Source organism: Mirounga leonina, unplaced genomic scaffold (assembly GCF_011800145.1).
Source record: "Mirounga leonina isolate KUSES-001 unplaced genomic scaffold, KU_Mleo_1.0 Mir_91, whole genome shotgun sequence".
Lineage (NCBI taxonomy): Eukaryota > Metazoa > Chordata > Mammalia > Carnivora > Phocidae > Mirounga > Mirounga leonina.
In genome coordinates this window covers 32,629,459-32,646,450 of record NW_023270839.1, presented here as the reverse complement: position 1 = coordinate 32,646,450, position 16,992 = coordinate 32,629,459, and the positions used below count along the sequence as shown (strand labels likewise).

At 47.4% G+C, this 16,992-nt stretch overlaps 1 pseudogene; it reads left to right on the top strand.

Annotated features, from left to right (window-relative positions):
* The first annotated feature begins 4,066 nt into the window (after positions 1 to 4,066).
* Positions 4,067 to 6,610, top strand: LOC118003567 (annotated as a pseudogene).
* Positions 6,611 to 16,992: the final 10,382 nt, after the last annotated feature.

Genomic DNA, 16,992 nt, shown 5'->3' with positions numbered 1-16,992 from the left:
ACAGTATAAATAGCGATTAGGTGTCTGGTGTTTTTAAACAAACCAGATACATGATTAATAGTACAGTAATAAACAATACCGATCCCTCACCGAACATTTACCAAGTACTACGCTAAGCACTTCCAATACATTGTTCAGCAACCCTGCCAGGTAGCTTATTACTTATCATCATTTGCAGGTGAGGCAACTGAGGCTCACAGGAGTTGAATCACTGGCCCAAGGTCCCCCAGATAGCTGTGGCAGAGCCCGAAGTCACCGAGGCCAATCTGACTCCAAAGCCTTCTCTCTTCGTGACTCCAGATTTTGACCATAGAACAGGTGCAATAGATGCTGGTTGGGGGCCTGGAACCCAAGCACCATTTGGAACACTGAGTCCCCAGGACAATGCATTCTAGCTCCAAACAATCAATGAATTGCAAAATAAACTTTCAGAACGCATCTGGTTTGTGGGTTAGGGGCCATCTGCAGAAGGCCAAGGATGTGGCTGCCAGGACCACACCCGGGGGGCAGCAGTTGAGCATCTCTGTGTGCCCCGGCAGTAGACATGAGACAAGGTTCCAGAACACACGGACAGCAGGCACCTCTGAGAGCAAGCATGGTTCGGGAAGGCCTTCCCAAAATACCTCCAATTCCAACCAGAGGGAAGATGGCGTCTGATGGCAAGGAGGCCATGTTAAGAGCAGGGAAGGGAGGGCTAGGGTACAAGAGGATGCTGACTTAGGGAAAAGGGAAAGCAGAATGCAAAGGGCTGTCTGGAATTCTAGGGGAAAATGAGAAAATTCTTGACAACTTTAAAGAGGTGGTGAGCCATGGTTCCAGCAGCTCTGGGAATAGAAATGTCTCCCGCCCCTATGAGAGAGATTGGGCGGGTCACTACCATGGAAAGGGGTGATGGGTTTCCACCCCAACATGTAGAGTTTGGATGCTGTCACTTCCATACTTAAACTGGAAAAGGGTTGAGGATTAAATGAGATCCTCAGTGTGGAAGCACTTTTTCAACTATAGTACATTAAAGAAAAAGAAGGCATCAAAACCATATTTCTGTGGGTTGTTTTTTTAACAAACCTCTGCTATTTGGAGACTATGAAAACGTGGCAATCATTCAGTCTCACAAAGCAGGTGAATTCACACAGAGAGGCTCTCGAACAGATTCCAAGTTTGTGAAAGAACAGTTAGGGAAGAAGTGGCCATCTCGGGGCCCACACAGGGCTCACTGGGAGAAAATCATGAGGGACTGGCCTTACTCCTTTTCTGGCAGGGCTGTAAGCTGGGAGGCCGAGAACTATGATTGAGCAGCTGGATTTATATGAAAGACCCCTCCAGGTTTCTCTTGGGGTCTTTGGTTCCACGGACATCTACCAGGAACCCACCCGACGGAGGGTGCATGCCGGGCCCTGAGGCAGACAACAGTGATGATGGAAGTGGGAAGGCAGGAACAAACCAAACTGCCTCCAACGTGGGCACAAGGGGCAGGTGGGGAGCTCATTACTGCAAGAGGGTGGGTGGCATGGGGAAGACTTTAAAGCAAGGCACTTGCAACCGAGTGGCTTAGAACAACATTTATTTTTACCGTAAATGGAGGTCAGATGTCTCATTCAGCTAACATCCAGGTGTCATCAGTGCCGCATTCTTTCTGGAGGCTTTAGGGGGAAATCCCCAGCCTTTCCCAGCTTCTAGAAGCTGGCTGCACTGCTTAGCTCTCTGGCCCCTTCCTCCATCTTCAAAGCCAGCAGGGTAGCCTCTTCTGACTTTGCTCCCTTCGTCATGCCCCTCCTCTCCTGCCTCCCTCATGAGGACTTGCGGTGACACTGAGCCCACCGGGATAATCCAAGAGAATCTCCCCATCTCAAGGTCCTTATTTTAATCACAGTCCTTTTGCCATGTGAGGTGACATATTCACAGTTTCCAGAATTAAAATGTGGGTATCTTGGGGGGGGGGGGGCATTATTCTGCCTGTCATGTAAGTGGACAGGGAAAATCAGCCTCCAGAAAAGAAGAAAAAAAAAAATTAAACGTTCAGAAAACAGCAAGAATGAGATGAGATCTTTTTTCAGCTTCCCCAGTTCTGATTTCCTGAGGATGCTCCCTCTTGCCCTTGGGTTGCTTAAAACACCACCCCTCTGTTCTGCGAGTTGCCCCAGAAGATTCTTCACTATGCCCTTGCCCCAAACCATACACCCAGTAGGTGGTAGACATGGGATTTACACCCTAAAGCCCGTGCCCTGAACCACTAGAACCACAGAAACTCAGGAAACACAGGCGCTGTGTTGAGAGTTACGGGGCCAAACAGACCAGCAGACTGGACGATGGGTCAGGCCTAGCAAAATGAAGTTTAACAGGGAGCATCAAAGGCCCCCCAAAAAACAACTGTTTGCCTCCAGAATGGGTAAGGCACAGAAGCAAATCTTGTTTTTTAAGAAAAAAGGAGTTGGGGGATCAGAGCTGACAAGTTCACTGTGAGATAGATGGTTGTCAATGAACACAATGAGCTCTGGAATTATACATACAGATTCGGCAGGGCAGGGCAGGGCAGGGCAGTTAGCCGGACTGCAGACTCCCTTGAAATCAAGAACAACTAGCCCCAACTATCTCAGAAGTGTGTCTTCACACCCAAGCACACAGCCTCAGGGGAACATTCAGGGAGTCCCAAGGACAAAAGAGCTGAGCAATCACATTAGCCAAATGAACCCTGCTAATCGGTGCTAACTCCCTGGTGAGTTAGGGAGCCCCCTCTGCTTGGGGCTGATCAGAGATAGTCTAGTTTGCATGGCCAGGATAATGTCAGGACTGAGAAGCTAAGAGCAGGCACTGGGTACAGAGGAGGAGAACAGGGCTGAGAACAGGAAAAACTGTCATCCAGTATAAATACCAGAAGGGCTGCCATGCGAAAAGAGATTAAACTTGCTCTGCACGGCTCCAGAGGTTACAACAAGGAATAATGACTAAATGTGCCAGGGACACAAATTCCAATTCAATCTGAGCCGGGGAAAGTTTTCTAACAGTGAGAGACGCCTAGAGATAAAATGGGCTGTTCTGGGAGACAGTGAGTTCCCCATCGGTGGAGGAAAGCAAACAGCATGGGGCTGCCTGGAATCCCTTAATAGGCTCACAGGCAGGTTTGAGAAGGAACTCCAGTGTCAGCCCCTCGGAAGGGGAAGGGTCTTCCAAATCTGAGAGTCAATGATCCCATCTCATACGTACTCAGTAACAACTGTCCACTTGCACATGCAGAGAAAACATCAGGACGATCACACCAAAGATAAGAAGCACGAAGGTTAAGTACAGCCGGGGAGAGAACAGTCTTTAGGATGGGAGAGGGTAACCGAACAACCAAAGAGCAAAGTATTCTCCAGATCTTATCCTGCACTTTTATCTGTGCCAACACTGACTTGAAAATAAAAGTCCCTTGAGTGGAGGGAAGCTGCTCCTGCCTGCAGCTGGGGTGTGGGTGTTCTGGCCCACCCAACACATCCACCGCCAAGGGACTCCAGCCCGGACAGGAAGTGAAGGACAATTACTTCAGGCACATCCTTGACATCAGGCTTATCCCCAAACCCTCATCATCAGCTGGCTGCCCTCCTTGGTAGAGGAAGGGAGTCGAAGGAAACCTGGGCACATCACATTACCAGGCTGTGAACACACAAAAACTAGGAGCCTCGATGGACTTTTCCAAGAAGCACTGGGCACTCATTGAGGACAGCATCTGTCCTTGCAGTACTAGGGAAGAGCTGGGGCAGCAGCATGGAGACTCCTCTCAGGGAAGGACTGCAAGATACTAAGACACTCCATACAAAGCGGAGTCAAGGGATGGGGTAACAGGGTGACGGGTATGAAGGAAGGCACGTGATGTGAGGAGCCCTGGGTGTTACACGCAACTGATGAGTCAACGAACACTCCATCAAAAACTAATGATGTACTAGATGTTGGCTAACTGAATTTAAATAAAAAAACAATAATAAAATAAAATAATAATGCAATTAAAAAAAAAAGAAACGGAGTCAAAGGCCGATGAAATCACCCACATCACAGAAGAGAATGAAGACAAGGAGTGAGAGGTGTGCAAGACATGGCAGGGACGCCGGAAAAGCCCAATTGTAAGCTCCCTGAGGACAAGGACGGCAGATGGGGTCCCGGCTTCCCAAACCATAGAGAGCACAGCTGGTGTAACACGGAACACGTGAACGAATGCCCAGCTGGCAGTGAGTGAAGCCACAGGGGACAAATACAGACTGCAGACAGCTCAAGAAGACTCTAGAAGATGACTCGGAAGATGACTCAGAAACCGGCTCCTGTCGGAAAAATCTGTATCTACAGATGAAGCACCTGCTCATGGCACACTTCTGTAATATTTTGACATGGAGAAAGACGTTGCCAATGGCACCATCCAATACGGTATAAATTTGACATGCATATTAGTTAACTCCTTCAAAAGTTGGGTTTTTGGTTTTTTTTGTTTTGTTTTTTTTTTTAAAGATTTTATTTACTTATTTGACAGAGAGAGACACAGTGAGAGAGGGAACACAAGCAGGGGGAGGAGGAGAGGGAGAAGCAGGCTTCTTGCGGAGCAAGGAGCCCGATGCGGGGCTCGATCCCAGGACCCTGGGATCATGACCTGAGCTGAAGGCAGACGCTTAACGACTGAGCCACCCAGGCGCCCCTGGGTTGTTTTTTTAACGTGGTCTTTGTGGTAAAGTGCTCATTTGTGTTCTCTAAGCTGTTCTATATTTTCAGACTCTTGTATCAAAATACAGAAACTACATATCTCATTATCTTCAAGTAAATCTGATTTCCTCCACTGACTCTGAAAAGACACAAACATGATAAACTTCACTCTTGGTAGGAAAAGGATTGCACGTTATCTTTTTAGCAAAGGAGAGAAGAAACTAAAGCCACACAAATGCATCATGTTTAGGGGCACCTGGGTGGCTCAGTTAAGTGGCTGCCTTCAGCTCAGGTCATGATCCTGGGGTCCCAGGATAGAGCCCCCATATTGGGTTCCCTGCTCAGTGGGGAGCTTGCTTCTCGAAGTGAATAAATAAAATCTTAAAAAAAAAAAAAAGCAGCATGTTTAATACAAGAATTGAAGGGCACGCTCATAAACCATGATAAAACTAGGGTGCAGAGGTTTAATATTTTGAAAAAGCAGTCTTGCTAGGTTCTATTTATGGTTTCTCTAGTGGTTAACAAGACTTTTTGCAGGTCTTTAACAAATATTATAGCAACAGATATATTTAATTGTATTTTTCCTCTCTCTCTCAATCATTATTATTGAGCCTTCTCATAGTCCAACCCTCCCACCTCAAGGCACACCACGCATACACACACACACACACATTGGCACTATGCAGACAGATGAGAGAGAGGAAGTGATGAGATGGCCCCCATCCCCCTCCATCTATTGACCAAACCAGCTGCAGGGAGTAGAAGAGAAAGAAGATGGCTATCTGCCCAAAGGACTAAGTGTCATTCAGGTCATAAGCAGAAAGCCACGGTTCCTGTCCAGTGGTGATACAGACATGTCCCACATCAACAACGGGGAAAGATCGACAATTTCCTGAGTGCCTACTATGGGTCAGGCACTCCTTAGGGCATTTTACCTAGGTTCACATTTAACCTTCCTAACATTCTTGTCAAATGGGAAACCTGGACTCCCAAGACGGCGGACCTACTGGGCTCAGCTCCATCCTGAGCTCCATGGAGAAGCCACCCAGCCTTGGTGACCAGGAGTCTCGGTGCAAGGCCTGAGGGCAGACATTACAGGAGCAAGGGAAACAACAAATAAAAGGATGGAGAAAGAGGGGTCAGATTTCATCCAAGAAACTGGGCAGATCAAGAAGTGTCAGCTGATGAACAGGATAGAGAGGAGCATTCTACACGATATGGTGGAAGTGGCTGGCCTGACATCCTTCTCCTTTGGGAAAGATGATGAGAATCACTAGATCTTCAAAAAGAAGTTTGTACCCTCAGATGAAGAGCTGGACTCCTACCATCATGGGGAGGAGTGGGACCTGCAGAAGGCAGAGGAGACACAGAAGCTGAAGGAGCTGGCCCAGAGGCAGGAGAAGGTGGAGGCCCAGAAGGGGCCCACGGTGGTGAGCCCTGCTAGTGAGACTACAAGGACAAGTATAGCCACCTCATTGGCAAGGGGGCAGCCAAGGATGCGGTCCACATGCTACAGGCCAAAAAGACCTACGGCTGTGTGCCCATGGCCAACAAGAGGAATCCATGCTCCATCGAAGAGGCCATGAATGAGATCCGGGCCACAAAATGTCTGTGGCAGAGTGGGGAAGAGTTGCCTCCTACCTCCTGGGCACCCTACTCCCTTGGACAGGTCAGGGGCCAGGGAGGGACAAGGCTGCTGATATCAGAACCCATCCTGGAGCCCCACCTTTGCACCACCCCCTAACAGCTGTCACCAGTCTGGGGGAGCCAGGCGTTTGATCTGTCACTGTTGGGGCTTAGATATGTACGTGGCATGCATGCTTGGGCATGCATGTGTGCACATGTGTGAGTGTGAAGGCACAGGTGGGTATTTAACGTCTTTTATCCTTTCTCCTTGGAATTTTCTTCCCCGTGGGGCTGGGATTACTTCACATTCAATAAACACTGTTTGACAACCTCCCTCCCCTCCAAAAAATGGGAAAACTAAAGAACAAGGAGCTTCATTCAGTAACTTGGACAAGGTTATAAGCTAATAAATGACAGAGTGTGGATTCTGAGCACATCTGGTCCATCCACTCCAAGTCCCTGTTTGTCCACTTTACTAGACCATGCCACCTCCCAAGCAGGCAGTCCTCACACCACACACAGGGGAGCCCCCCAACTAGGGCAGGACTCACTTCCCTGAAATGGTGAGCTCTTGCTGCTCAGAACCCCAAACCTTCTGAGCTAAAATACCTTCTGGGCTGATGGCTTGTGCCTTTAATCTTCCCGAACAGAAGGAATTATTGCCACCTGTCAAGAGGGTAAAGGGCAATGCCTTAAGGCAAGGCAGCATACAGTGAAGATGCTCTGCAGGGCACTTTCCGTTCCTAATTCTCTCCAAGTAGTTTTGTTTCTCAAACCAAACAACATCTTATTGGGACGTCTCTATGTTTTTCTCATAAGAAAAACAACTGCCTGGTTAGACTCAACTTAGAGCCGTGCCCACTCTTCTTGTAGTACCTTCTGATTGCCTTGTAACAGCGCTAAAGCTCCTGGCCCCATCTGATCCTTTCTTAAAAATCCTGACTAAGCACGGGACATGGCATTAATGTCAACCCCCCCACCCCCTGCCCCAGGCAACCTGGAAGCATCCTAGATTCTTCCTCTCCCTTAGGTACCACACCAGTTAGTGATTCCTTCTTGCTGACCCTCCTAGAACATCTCAGCTGTTCTTCCCTGTTCCCGTGCTGGCATCCTCATTTGCCCTGTTTCTCACCTGCATGTCAGCAATGGTTTCCTGAATTTTCTCTCAGCCACCAGTCTTGTTTTCCTCCAATCCATTCCCCACATGACCCTGATCTTTTCAAGTGTGACCTTTTCAAATTTGTCCACTCGTTTGTACTTCAGCTTAAAAATTATTCAGTGATTTCTTCCTTTACGCTCAGGATAAAAATACTCCTTGGTATTTTTTTTTTTTTTTTTTTGCACTCCTTAGCATGGTATACAAGACCAGGTCCCTGACAATCTCGGGCTACCTGAGATGGCCCCATGCAGGACTGAGGGTCTCCAAAGGCATCATGCTCCTTGGCTTCCATGAGCTTGCCTGGCAACCCCTATTCTTCTCAGACGTCACCCAAGTTTCCTGCCTTTTGTCCCCTTCCCACCCTTCCCTCTGACTTCTCTACCTCCCCGTTGCAGACTACGGGCTCCTGGACGGCAGGGCTGCCCCTGAATCTCTACAGTGTTTAATTCCTAATGGCCCTCAATGAATGCACACAATGACCCAGAGGTGGGGGCTGAATGGCAATTTCAAGAGTACACCCCTCGTTGCGCCCGGGTGGCTCAGTCGTTAAGCATCTGCCTTGGGCTCAGGTCATGATCCCAGGGTCCTGGGATCAAGCCCTGCATCAGGCTCCCTGCTCAGCAGGAAGCTTGCTTCTCCCTCTGCCTCTTCACACTGCTTGTGTTCCCTCTCTCACTGTGTCTCCCTCCGTGAAATAAATAAAATCTTTAAAAAAAAAAAAAAGAGTACACCTCTCATGAAGAAGGAGCCTAGGAAGGTCCTGTGCTGACTGGTGGGAAAGTGCCTCCAGATATCTAGCCCTGGGAAGACTGCCCGAACTTTGCTTTTGGGCTTGAAAGTCTCATTTCTGAAGAATCAGTTCTGCAAGCCCAAAGAGAGCAACTGGACGGTCCCCATTTGAGAAAAGAGATTTACCTCTGAGTGAGGCACTCAGGACAAAGGTCTCTATCGCAGGAAATGAGTGCAGCTTATGAATGTATGTGTTCATCATCCCTGACATTTGGGGCCCCAGGGAAACCCAACTCTGTTTTCCCTTTACCAAAATAAACATATAACAGGGTGTGTTCTGTCCTCAGTTGCTTTGGGGAAACAACTTCTTGTGAAGTATTTTCTTTTTGAGTATCCCACCTGCTGTAAGATTTCAGCAGCACACAGATATTTAACCAGGCCACTTAACTTTCACCCCACCCTCTCAGCTCCCTGCCTTTTGAAGAAACTAAACAGAGTAAGAATACTTTCAGACATGGAACAAACTTAAAAATTTAAATATCATCAAAAGGGGACCACTGTTTTCAGTAGCAAAAAGACTACACGTCATTCTAATGAGCTTTGTGATAAGAAACTTCATCCACACTAAGCCTACTTTTCACAATTATTTCCTTGAAGATGTTTTTGGTAAGACTAGAAGCAATTCAGAAAATAAAGCAGATGAGAAATCTTTTTTTTTCCCTCATATTTGCTAAAAACAAAGAAAATAATATTCCCGGGCATCGGGTAAGTTACAGCAAGTGAGTCAAGACCTCCCGTAAATACTAAATGTTAGCTCTTGCTGCCAAATGTCCTGAAACTCCTCGTGTATGCAGGAGGCCGTTTTGGCAGCCCCCCCCCCCCAAAGAGCTGGGGCAAATGACAGGGCTCTGCCGTCAGTAGTCAAATGACCCAACAGCTACCAATTCTACCCCCATCAGATACTAGAAAACTCACGTCAGAAAGACAGATGGCCCAACCTTCCACGTGGCCTGTGAACCGACCAGGAATAAGACAATAAATTCTAGTATCAGTCAGTACATAAGCACCAAGTTGCTATGTGGGAGGTAGTCAATCTTTTGTTAAATAAATGAATGCAAGAAAAAGCATTTGTTTCAGAATATACTCAGGGCACAGCACTATCAATAACTGACCATCAGTTTAGTATGCATCTTAATAATTTTCTGGATTTACACAGCATTTTCTTTTTTTTTTTTTTAAGATTTTATTTATTTATTTGACAGAGACACAGCGAGAGAGGGAACACAAGCAGGGGGAGTGGGAGAGGGAGAAGCAGGCTTCCCGTGGAGCAGGGAGCCCTATGCGGGGCTCGATCCCAGGACGCTGGGATCACGACCTGAGCCGAAGGCAGACGCCCAACGACTAAGCCACCCAGGCGCCTCTTACACAGCATTTTCATGCAACTTTCTTACCGTGCTCTCATGTGCTAGTCGACATTTTAAAACACATTTTTAAAGCCGGCTGGCATCTGGTTTCCCGAGTACTCACTCCAGGCTTGTTGTTCCCACCTTCAGGGCCCTGCCTTGGTCACTGGCCCTACTCTTACGTGTCACTAAGCCACAGCTATTCGGCAATGGCTGCAGAATGAGTCTACAGGAAGTCCTGGGCTTTCTGTAATTCCACAGAGAGTTCTAGGCTGTCCACCTCCTTCCTTCTTGAAACCCTTCAATGGGTTCCCACTGCCATCACAATAGAAGCCTGAAGATGACCTGCAAAATCCAGTGTGTTCTGCACCTCCAACCCTACCACCTCTTAGAACATGGTCCCCTTCCCCACTCCCCTTGCTGTTCCCAGAACACACTTTAGGGCCAGAATGTCTCCGTCTCCTGTCTCCCTTTCCCAATGCTCTTCCCCCAGAGAGCCATGCTCCAGACTTCCGTTCTGGTTCTGGCCTCAACTTCTCGTTGACCACCTCAGAAAAGACCATCCCCATAAAGCGGGATTCTCCCCATCCCCCACCATCCTCACAATCCACCTTATCTCACCAAATTGTCCTGAGCTCTTATCACCCGCTGATAAGCCTTCATTTGTGTGTTTATTGGCTTCTCCTCCAGCAGATCTCCCCCACCTAAATACAAGCTGCCAAGAGTAGGATCCTTGCTTTGCTATCCTTTGCTAAGGATACCTCTATATCTTTAGGGTTAATGTAGGGTCTGGCACATAGCTGTAAATATGCCAGTTGGTAAATATCTGTACTGAATGAATAATAAGCATTTGTATTAAATGTAAAATGCAGCCCCACCAGGTTAAATAAGGCCAATGCCTTCTAAGAGCTTTCAGGTCTTCTCAAAACCCCAGGGAAGGGGGCAGTGTCTGGGCTGGGGGAGGGGAATGTGGAGGAAGCACGAAAAGGTCAGATTAATAAGCCACCTTCTCAGGGCCCCCCCATCCCTTCTCCCCTCCCCACTTACTGAGCTCACCACCCACCCTTAAACAGAAAAGAGCCAAGAGAGCAGAAAATGCTGCAGAAAACAGAGAACCTATAACAGAGTCCAAACAGGAAGAGAAAGCCTTACCACCTGGGTGCAGGAAAAGCAAGGTCACATCTCCCAAATCAGAAGCAGGGCCAAATGGCTGCCCGAAGTCCTTGACACAGGAAAGTGTGACACACCAGCCTGGGTACAAGAAAGAGGGTCCATTGCAGAGACGCCAGAAGCAGTGATGTTGATGTCACCACTCACCCCAGAGGTCATGGGATGGACGAAGTGAAAAACAGAGCCCTTGACTTGATAACTAACACCAACACAGCATTTTACAGTTTAGAAAGCACTAACACCACATGACTTTACTGATACGCATAAAAAGACAGGGAGGTGGGCTGCATCATTTTACAGGTAAGGAAACTGAGGCTCAGAAAAGTCAAGTGATTTCTTGTCTCAGATCACACAGCAAGCAAGCAGAGGTGGAAGTTCAGGGGTCTCAGTGCTCCGAGGACTCTCAGGTCTTGTAACCCTTCAAATCCAGACAAACAATCCTTGAGACCCCTCTCAACATCGTTAACAGGACTTCACCCACATTATGCTAAGGACTATTTATTGAAAAGCAGGATGCCCTTCCTGAATTCCTCCAGGGATTTATTCATGATCTTTTGACTTGAAAGAAATTTGGTCTTCTCTAAGTCTTTCTCGGGTGCTTGAAAGCTGAAGAGACCAGAGCAAAGTCAAGCCCAGGCTTCTAAGCCCACTGTCTCCGGCTCCGCAAAACCACAGCCACAAGGTAACGACAGCAGAATGAATGAACAAAACTACCACTGGAAGCATTTCTATGTGAAAATGCACCATCTGCAAAACCTTACTGTAAGGGCCCAGATTTCCCAATAAATCCTTCAAAATAATCACGACCGTAGCTCTCATAGAAACTTGGGTCTCTGAAAATCCCAGACAGGTTCATCGGATTTATTAGAACTGCATTCTTTGGGGCGCCTGGGTGGCTCAGTCGTTGGGCATCTGCCTTCGGCTTAGGTCATGATCCCAGGGTCCTGGGGTGGAGCCCCGCATTGGGCTCCCTGCTCAGCGGGAAGCCTGCTTCTCCCTATCCCGCTCCACCTGCTTATGTTCCCTCTCTCATTATGTCTCTGTCAAATAAATAAAATCTTTTTAAAAAATAAAAATAAAATAAAAAGAACTGCATTCTTTACTTGAAAATATCGCACATGCTTTTAAAACTGAAAAACCCTTCGTGTTCATAAATCCAAGAAGATGCTGTTCGGCTTTTGTCACCAGCTGGTAGATGAGAAATTGAAAAGGAAAGAAGTGGATTTGCCCTGGAGTTCCAAGAAGTCCAAAGCTGGGCCCCTCCAAACTGAGCAGGGAGGCATGCTGCAGAGCTCCCAGGTTCTTCTGGGCCTGGCACCTCGAGAAAGCACTGAGAGGGGAGAGACATGTCTAACAGTCTAAACCAACACCTCATAATGCACTGGAAGCAGACAAGAAGTCAAGGCTGACCCCAGAGCACTGGCCCAGGGTGCTCCCCGGGCAGCAAACACATCTCAGCTCTGGGTGCCAAGCGGAGCTCTAGGAGGCCCCCTCTCCTCCAGGGAAGACTCAGAAAGAGAGAGGGTAGGTGACTGGGCTCCGGCTGTGCATCTGTCTTCTAGAAGGTCAGGGGGAACCCACAGAGGTAGAGAAAATATCAACCCTGGGACAGAGAGGGGTGTCTCTCTAGACATGGGCATTAAACCCCATAGCTGTGTTCTCAGGCTGTTTCTTTTCCTTCTGTGCAACGTCACCTCCATCTGTTTAGACTGAGTATTTGCCAGCTTGCCTCCAGCCAGCCAGATGTTGCCTTTCAGCGATTGCGTATTTCTATAATTATTTCCAGGAGAAGCAAACACTCTTGAAGTACTGGGGTTTGCCATGGAATTCACTTTTTCCCACAAAGGGGCGTGGGTCGGCCTCTGCCCCCTCCTCTCGATGGGCCAACGATGGGGTAGGCCACCCAAATCAATGCAGTCAATGAAACGTGGTTTGAAAGAAACTCCTTGGTATCAGTGAAGAGTTAATTCATCTCCCAGCCTTTGCTTTTTGTTCTAGGAGGTGCCTTTTTGTTTTATTGTTTGTTTTTTTAACCCCATATTTCTTGGAAAGGAGCTTTACTAGTTAAGGAAGAGTTTTAAACACATTCCCATTAGGCCATCCTTGCAAAAACAGTATAATTTTCTTCACAGCAGAGTCTTGGCCTAAACGCTTCCAGGAAACCAGCATGTTGTCCTGCGCTCAGAAGAGGGGCGTGTCAGCCTGGCCGGAGAAGCCTGGCAGGAGTCAGGGGGTCATGCCGGTCTGGCCAAGACCACCTCTGAGGGTGCCACTGAGAAGGCAGACCCCCTCGTCAGGAGCTGGCAATCAGGGCTCCCGAACAGTCACTTTCCAAAGGGTCCCCTAACATCCGGTTCCTGGCAGGCACTGCGGAAAGTACAGCCTCCCAATGATAGCAACAGATCCCATGGTGGCCTTTCCTGACATCATTTGAAAACCACCTCCAATTTCATCAGTAGATTCAGAAAAGTGCCCGGTCCTTGGATTTGTATTTGAAATAGTGCATGCGTGCAGTGCAGCTGGAATTTCAAAGGCCTACTGTGCACGGACCTGTCAAAATATTTGAGCCTGTGGCACAGGGGAGTGGGAACCCCCTTCCCGGTGGCTGCGACAGAGCAAACAAAAGGCCCCTAGGAGTGATTTAATGTGACGCAGGAGAGGCGGGGGTCAGAGCAGCTGAAGCTTTCAGTACCACTGTGCATTGAACTTGCCAAATACTAACAGAGCACCTACTGTGTGCAAGTCACCTACAGGTGGGGGGCCTCCACACAGTTAGGGTAGGTTCAGCTGCTCATGACTGAAAACCCAAAATAACTTTGGCTTAACCACTAAGAAAGAAGTGTGGAGGCTAAGCAGTCCAGGGGTGGTATCGTGGCACATGGTCATTAGGGAGCAAGGCTCCTCCTTTTTTTGTGCCCTACTTGCTTAGAGCATGGCTTCCATCTCCACGATGAGCTCGTGAGCCAAGATGGCTGCTGGATTCCAGCCATTGTGTCCATGTTCCAAGCAGCAGGTAGGAAGAGAGAGAAGAAGCAAAAGGATGCATTGTCTATACAAGTCAGTCTCTGGAACCTTCCCATAAGCCCCACACATAACACTTCACCTTTTACTTACTAAAGCTTAAGTCCTTGGCCCATAGCCAGGTGAAAGGGAGGCTGGGAAACAGAATCTTTTAGCTTGGCACATTACTACACCCTAAAAAAATATCAGGTTTTTTGGTTACCAAAGAAGAAGGAGAGGAGTGATACTGGATATAAAGTTAGTAGTCTTTGGCACAGAATGCATAAAAAGAGAATCTGAGGGCACCTGGGTGGCTCAGTTGGTTGAGCAACTGCCTTCGGCTCAGGTCATGGTCCCGGGGTCCTGGGATCGAGTCCCGCATCAGGCTCCCTGCTCTGCGGGGAGCCTGCTTCTCCCTCTCCCACTCCCCCTGCTTGTGTTCCCTCTCTCGCTGTGTCGTTCTCTGTCAAATAAATAAATAAAATCTTTAAAAAAAAAAAAAAGAGAATCTGAGTATGAGACAATTTGGCATTCTACTATGTTCAGAGAAGAGTTGATAGTAGAAAAAAAGAAGGGGTATTGAGGGATGAAGTCTCAAATGATATTATCCCTCAAGGATGACTAAAATCTTTATTAAGTTGAAGATGCTTAATAAAACCAATTTTCCAGAACCACCCACCTTTGGACTGAACATATTTCACGAGACATTAAAACTGATAAGGAAATTTCTTCAACATTCTAGAACTGTGGCGCCATCAGAATCGCTTGAAAGCCTTTTTAACAAGTCCCTGAGACCCCTTTTGGAAATTCTGATGGATGGTTTACAGACGAGGCCTAACGTTCTGCATGCCAGCATGCGCGTACCCACACCACCCCCCACACACACGCACACATGCAACCCAGGTAATTCTTCTGACGGGTAGTCTGATTCAAAAACAATGACTTCATCCAACTCTCACTGAAAACATGAAAAATAAATAAATAAAATAATAAAACATGAGAAGACAACTTAAAACAGTCATGTGACTTGTCCTAGGTCCCTATCGGTTTTCAGGCAGAACCAAGCCTAGAATATTGGTCTCTTTACTCATAATCCAGTCCTCTTTTACCTGAAGTCATCTCTCAAAGGAATGCAAATTTGGGCCTCCAGACTCCTGGACACAAATAATCCAACCATCTAGGCAACCTACCCAGATGTTCTGGCTGAAGGGTCTTAGTCTCCAAGCTAAATCCAATTTCCATCTAAATCATCCTTACCTGGCCACCAGCAAACATGGCACAACCAACCGTCTGCCGGAATCCCTACCCCTGTGGTCAGACCCAACACCTTCAGAACCACATGCTGCCATGCACGCCACCTGATAAGGGGGAGCACTTGGAGTGATTTAAAAATGGATATGGGGCGCCTGGGTGGCTCAGTTGGTTAAGCGTGCCTTCGGCTCAGGTCATGATCCTGGAGTCCCGGGATCGAGTCCCGCATCGGGCTCCCTGCTCGGCAGGGAGTCTGCTTCTCCCTCTGACCCTCCTCCCTCTCATGCTCTCTGTCTCTCATTCTCTCTCTCGCAAATAAATAAAATCTTTAAAAAAATAAAAAATAAAAATGGATATGTATAGGGGTGCCTGGGTGGCTCAGTTGGTTAAGCATCTGCCTTCGACTCGGATCATGTTCCCGGGGTCCTGGGATCGAGCCCCACGTCGGGCTCCTTGCTCAGCAGAGAGCCTGCTTCTCCCTCTGCCTGCCACTCCCTCTGCTTGTGCACTCTCTCTCTCAAATAAATAAATAAAATCTTTTTAAAAATATATAAATAAATAAAAATGGATATGTAGATAAGTGTGTGTGCATGGATGTGTCTATATATCTGCAGTACATCCCTCTTCTCTGAAATCTCAAAGACCCAGGGGAAGGAGGTCGAGGGATTACCCAGGGATAGAGGTCAGAGGCTGGAAATGATCCATATTTCAGTCAGCATCTGAACACGATATCTTCCTGTGTTGGGGAATTCCCCACATATGCCGGAGCTGAAGTGAAGCAGAGTCCACCACCAGCTGGTGGGAACGAAAAGGCCCAAGTCTCATCTCTGCCCCCATGAGGTGGGCCTGTGTCCCCAGGGTGGCGTGGCCGAGGCGGCAGGGCCTACTCAGAGCATGCCTGTGGCCCTATCTACCCACCCACCTGTGGTCCCGGACCATTTCCACAGGCTGGTTCCCACCTGCCCAGCAATTCTGTGAGCCTTACAATATCTTGGATCTACAAGGGCTAGTTTCTATCACTGACAGTTAAGACCCGTGATTGGTGTCCTCATGGAAAGAGGGAGGCCTCGTGCCCCAGAGGTCATCCATTTCAGGGTAAGTGGATAACCTGAAATGGTGAAGAGGGAGGTGGGGATTTAGGAAGACCCTGAGGCCAGGCTAGAAAGAGCCACATGCAGAGACCAGAGGGCGCAGGAGGGATCTGCTTCTGGTGATAGCATTTCCCCTGGTGTCTTCTCTTTCTTCCATCCTTCCCTCCTCCTTTTCCTGGCTCTATCTGCCTCTCTTCTTGACAGAGAGGCATCCATTTCTCCTCTTTCTTGCCTCTACATCCAAGAAATCAAGGTCTCCCTTTCTGACTAAAAACTGAAACTCAAAAATATCTCATCTGACACTTCTGACTCACAATTTGCGCTTTGAAAACACCAGGAAACATGCAGAAATAGCCTTTGATGAGGGTGGGAGAAAAACAAGTGCAAATTGGCACATTTATGGCAGATAATACCACATTTTAAATGTATACATCATCTGATCCAGCAATTCTACTTCTAGTAATTCACCCTAAGCAGAAGAATGATACAAACATAATCCTAAATGTATAAATACTTGTATACAAAGCATTTATAATAACTCAAATGTCCATTAATTGGAAGCTGGCTAAATTTTTATATATCCATATTGCAGAATACCGGAAAGCTATTAAAAAAATTTTAGGGGCACCTCGGTGGCTCAGTTGGTTAAGCATCTGACTCGATCTCAGCTCAGGTCTTGATCTCAGGGTCATGAGTTTGAGCCCCACATTGGGCTCCACACCCAGCCCCCCCACAAAATTTAAACTTAAAACTTAAAAAAAGTTTTATATACACAGCCATGAAAAGTATCAAGATACCTTGTTTTTGAAAACTATCAGAATGATATATATAGTTATAGAGTTAGCCTTGTTTCTGTAAAATCATATATGTTTATTAAGTTACATAAAAATCTAAAAGTTTA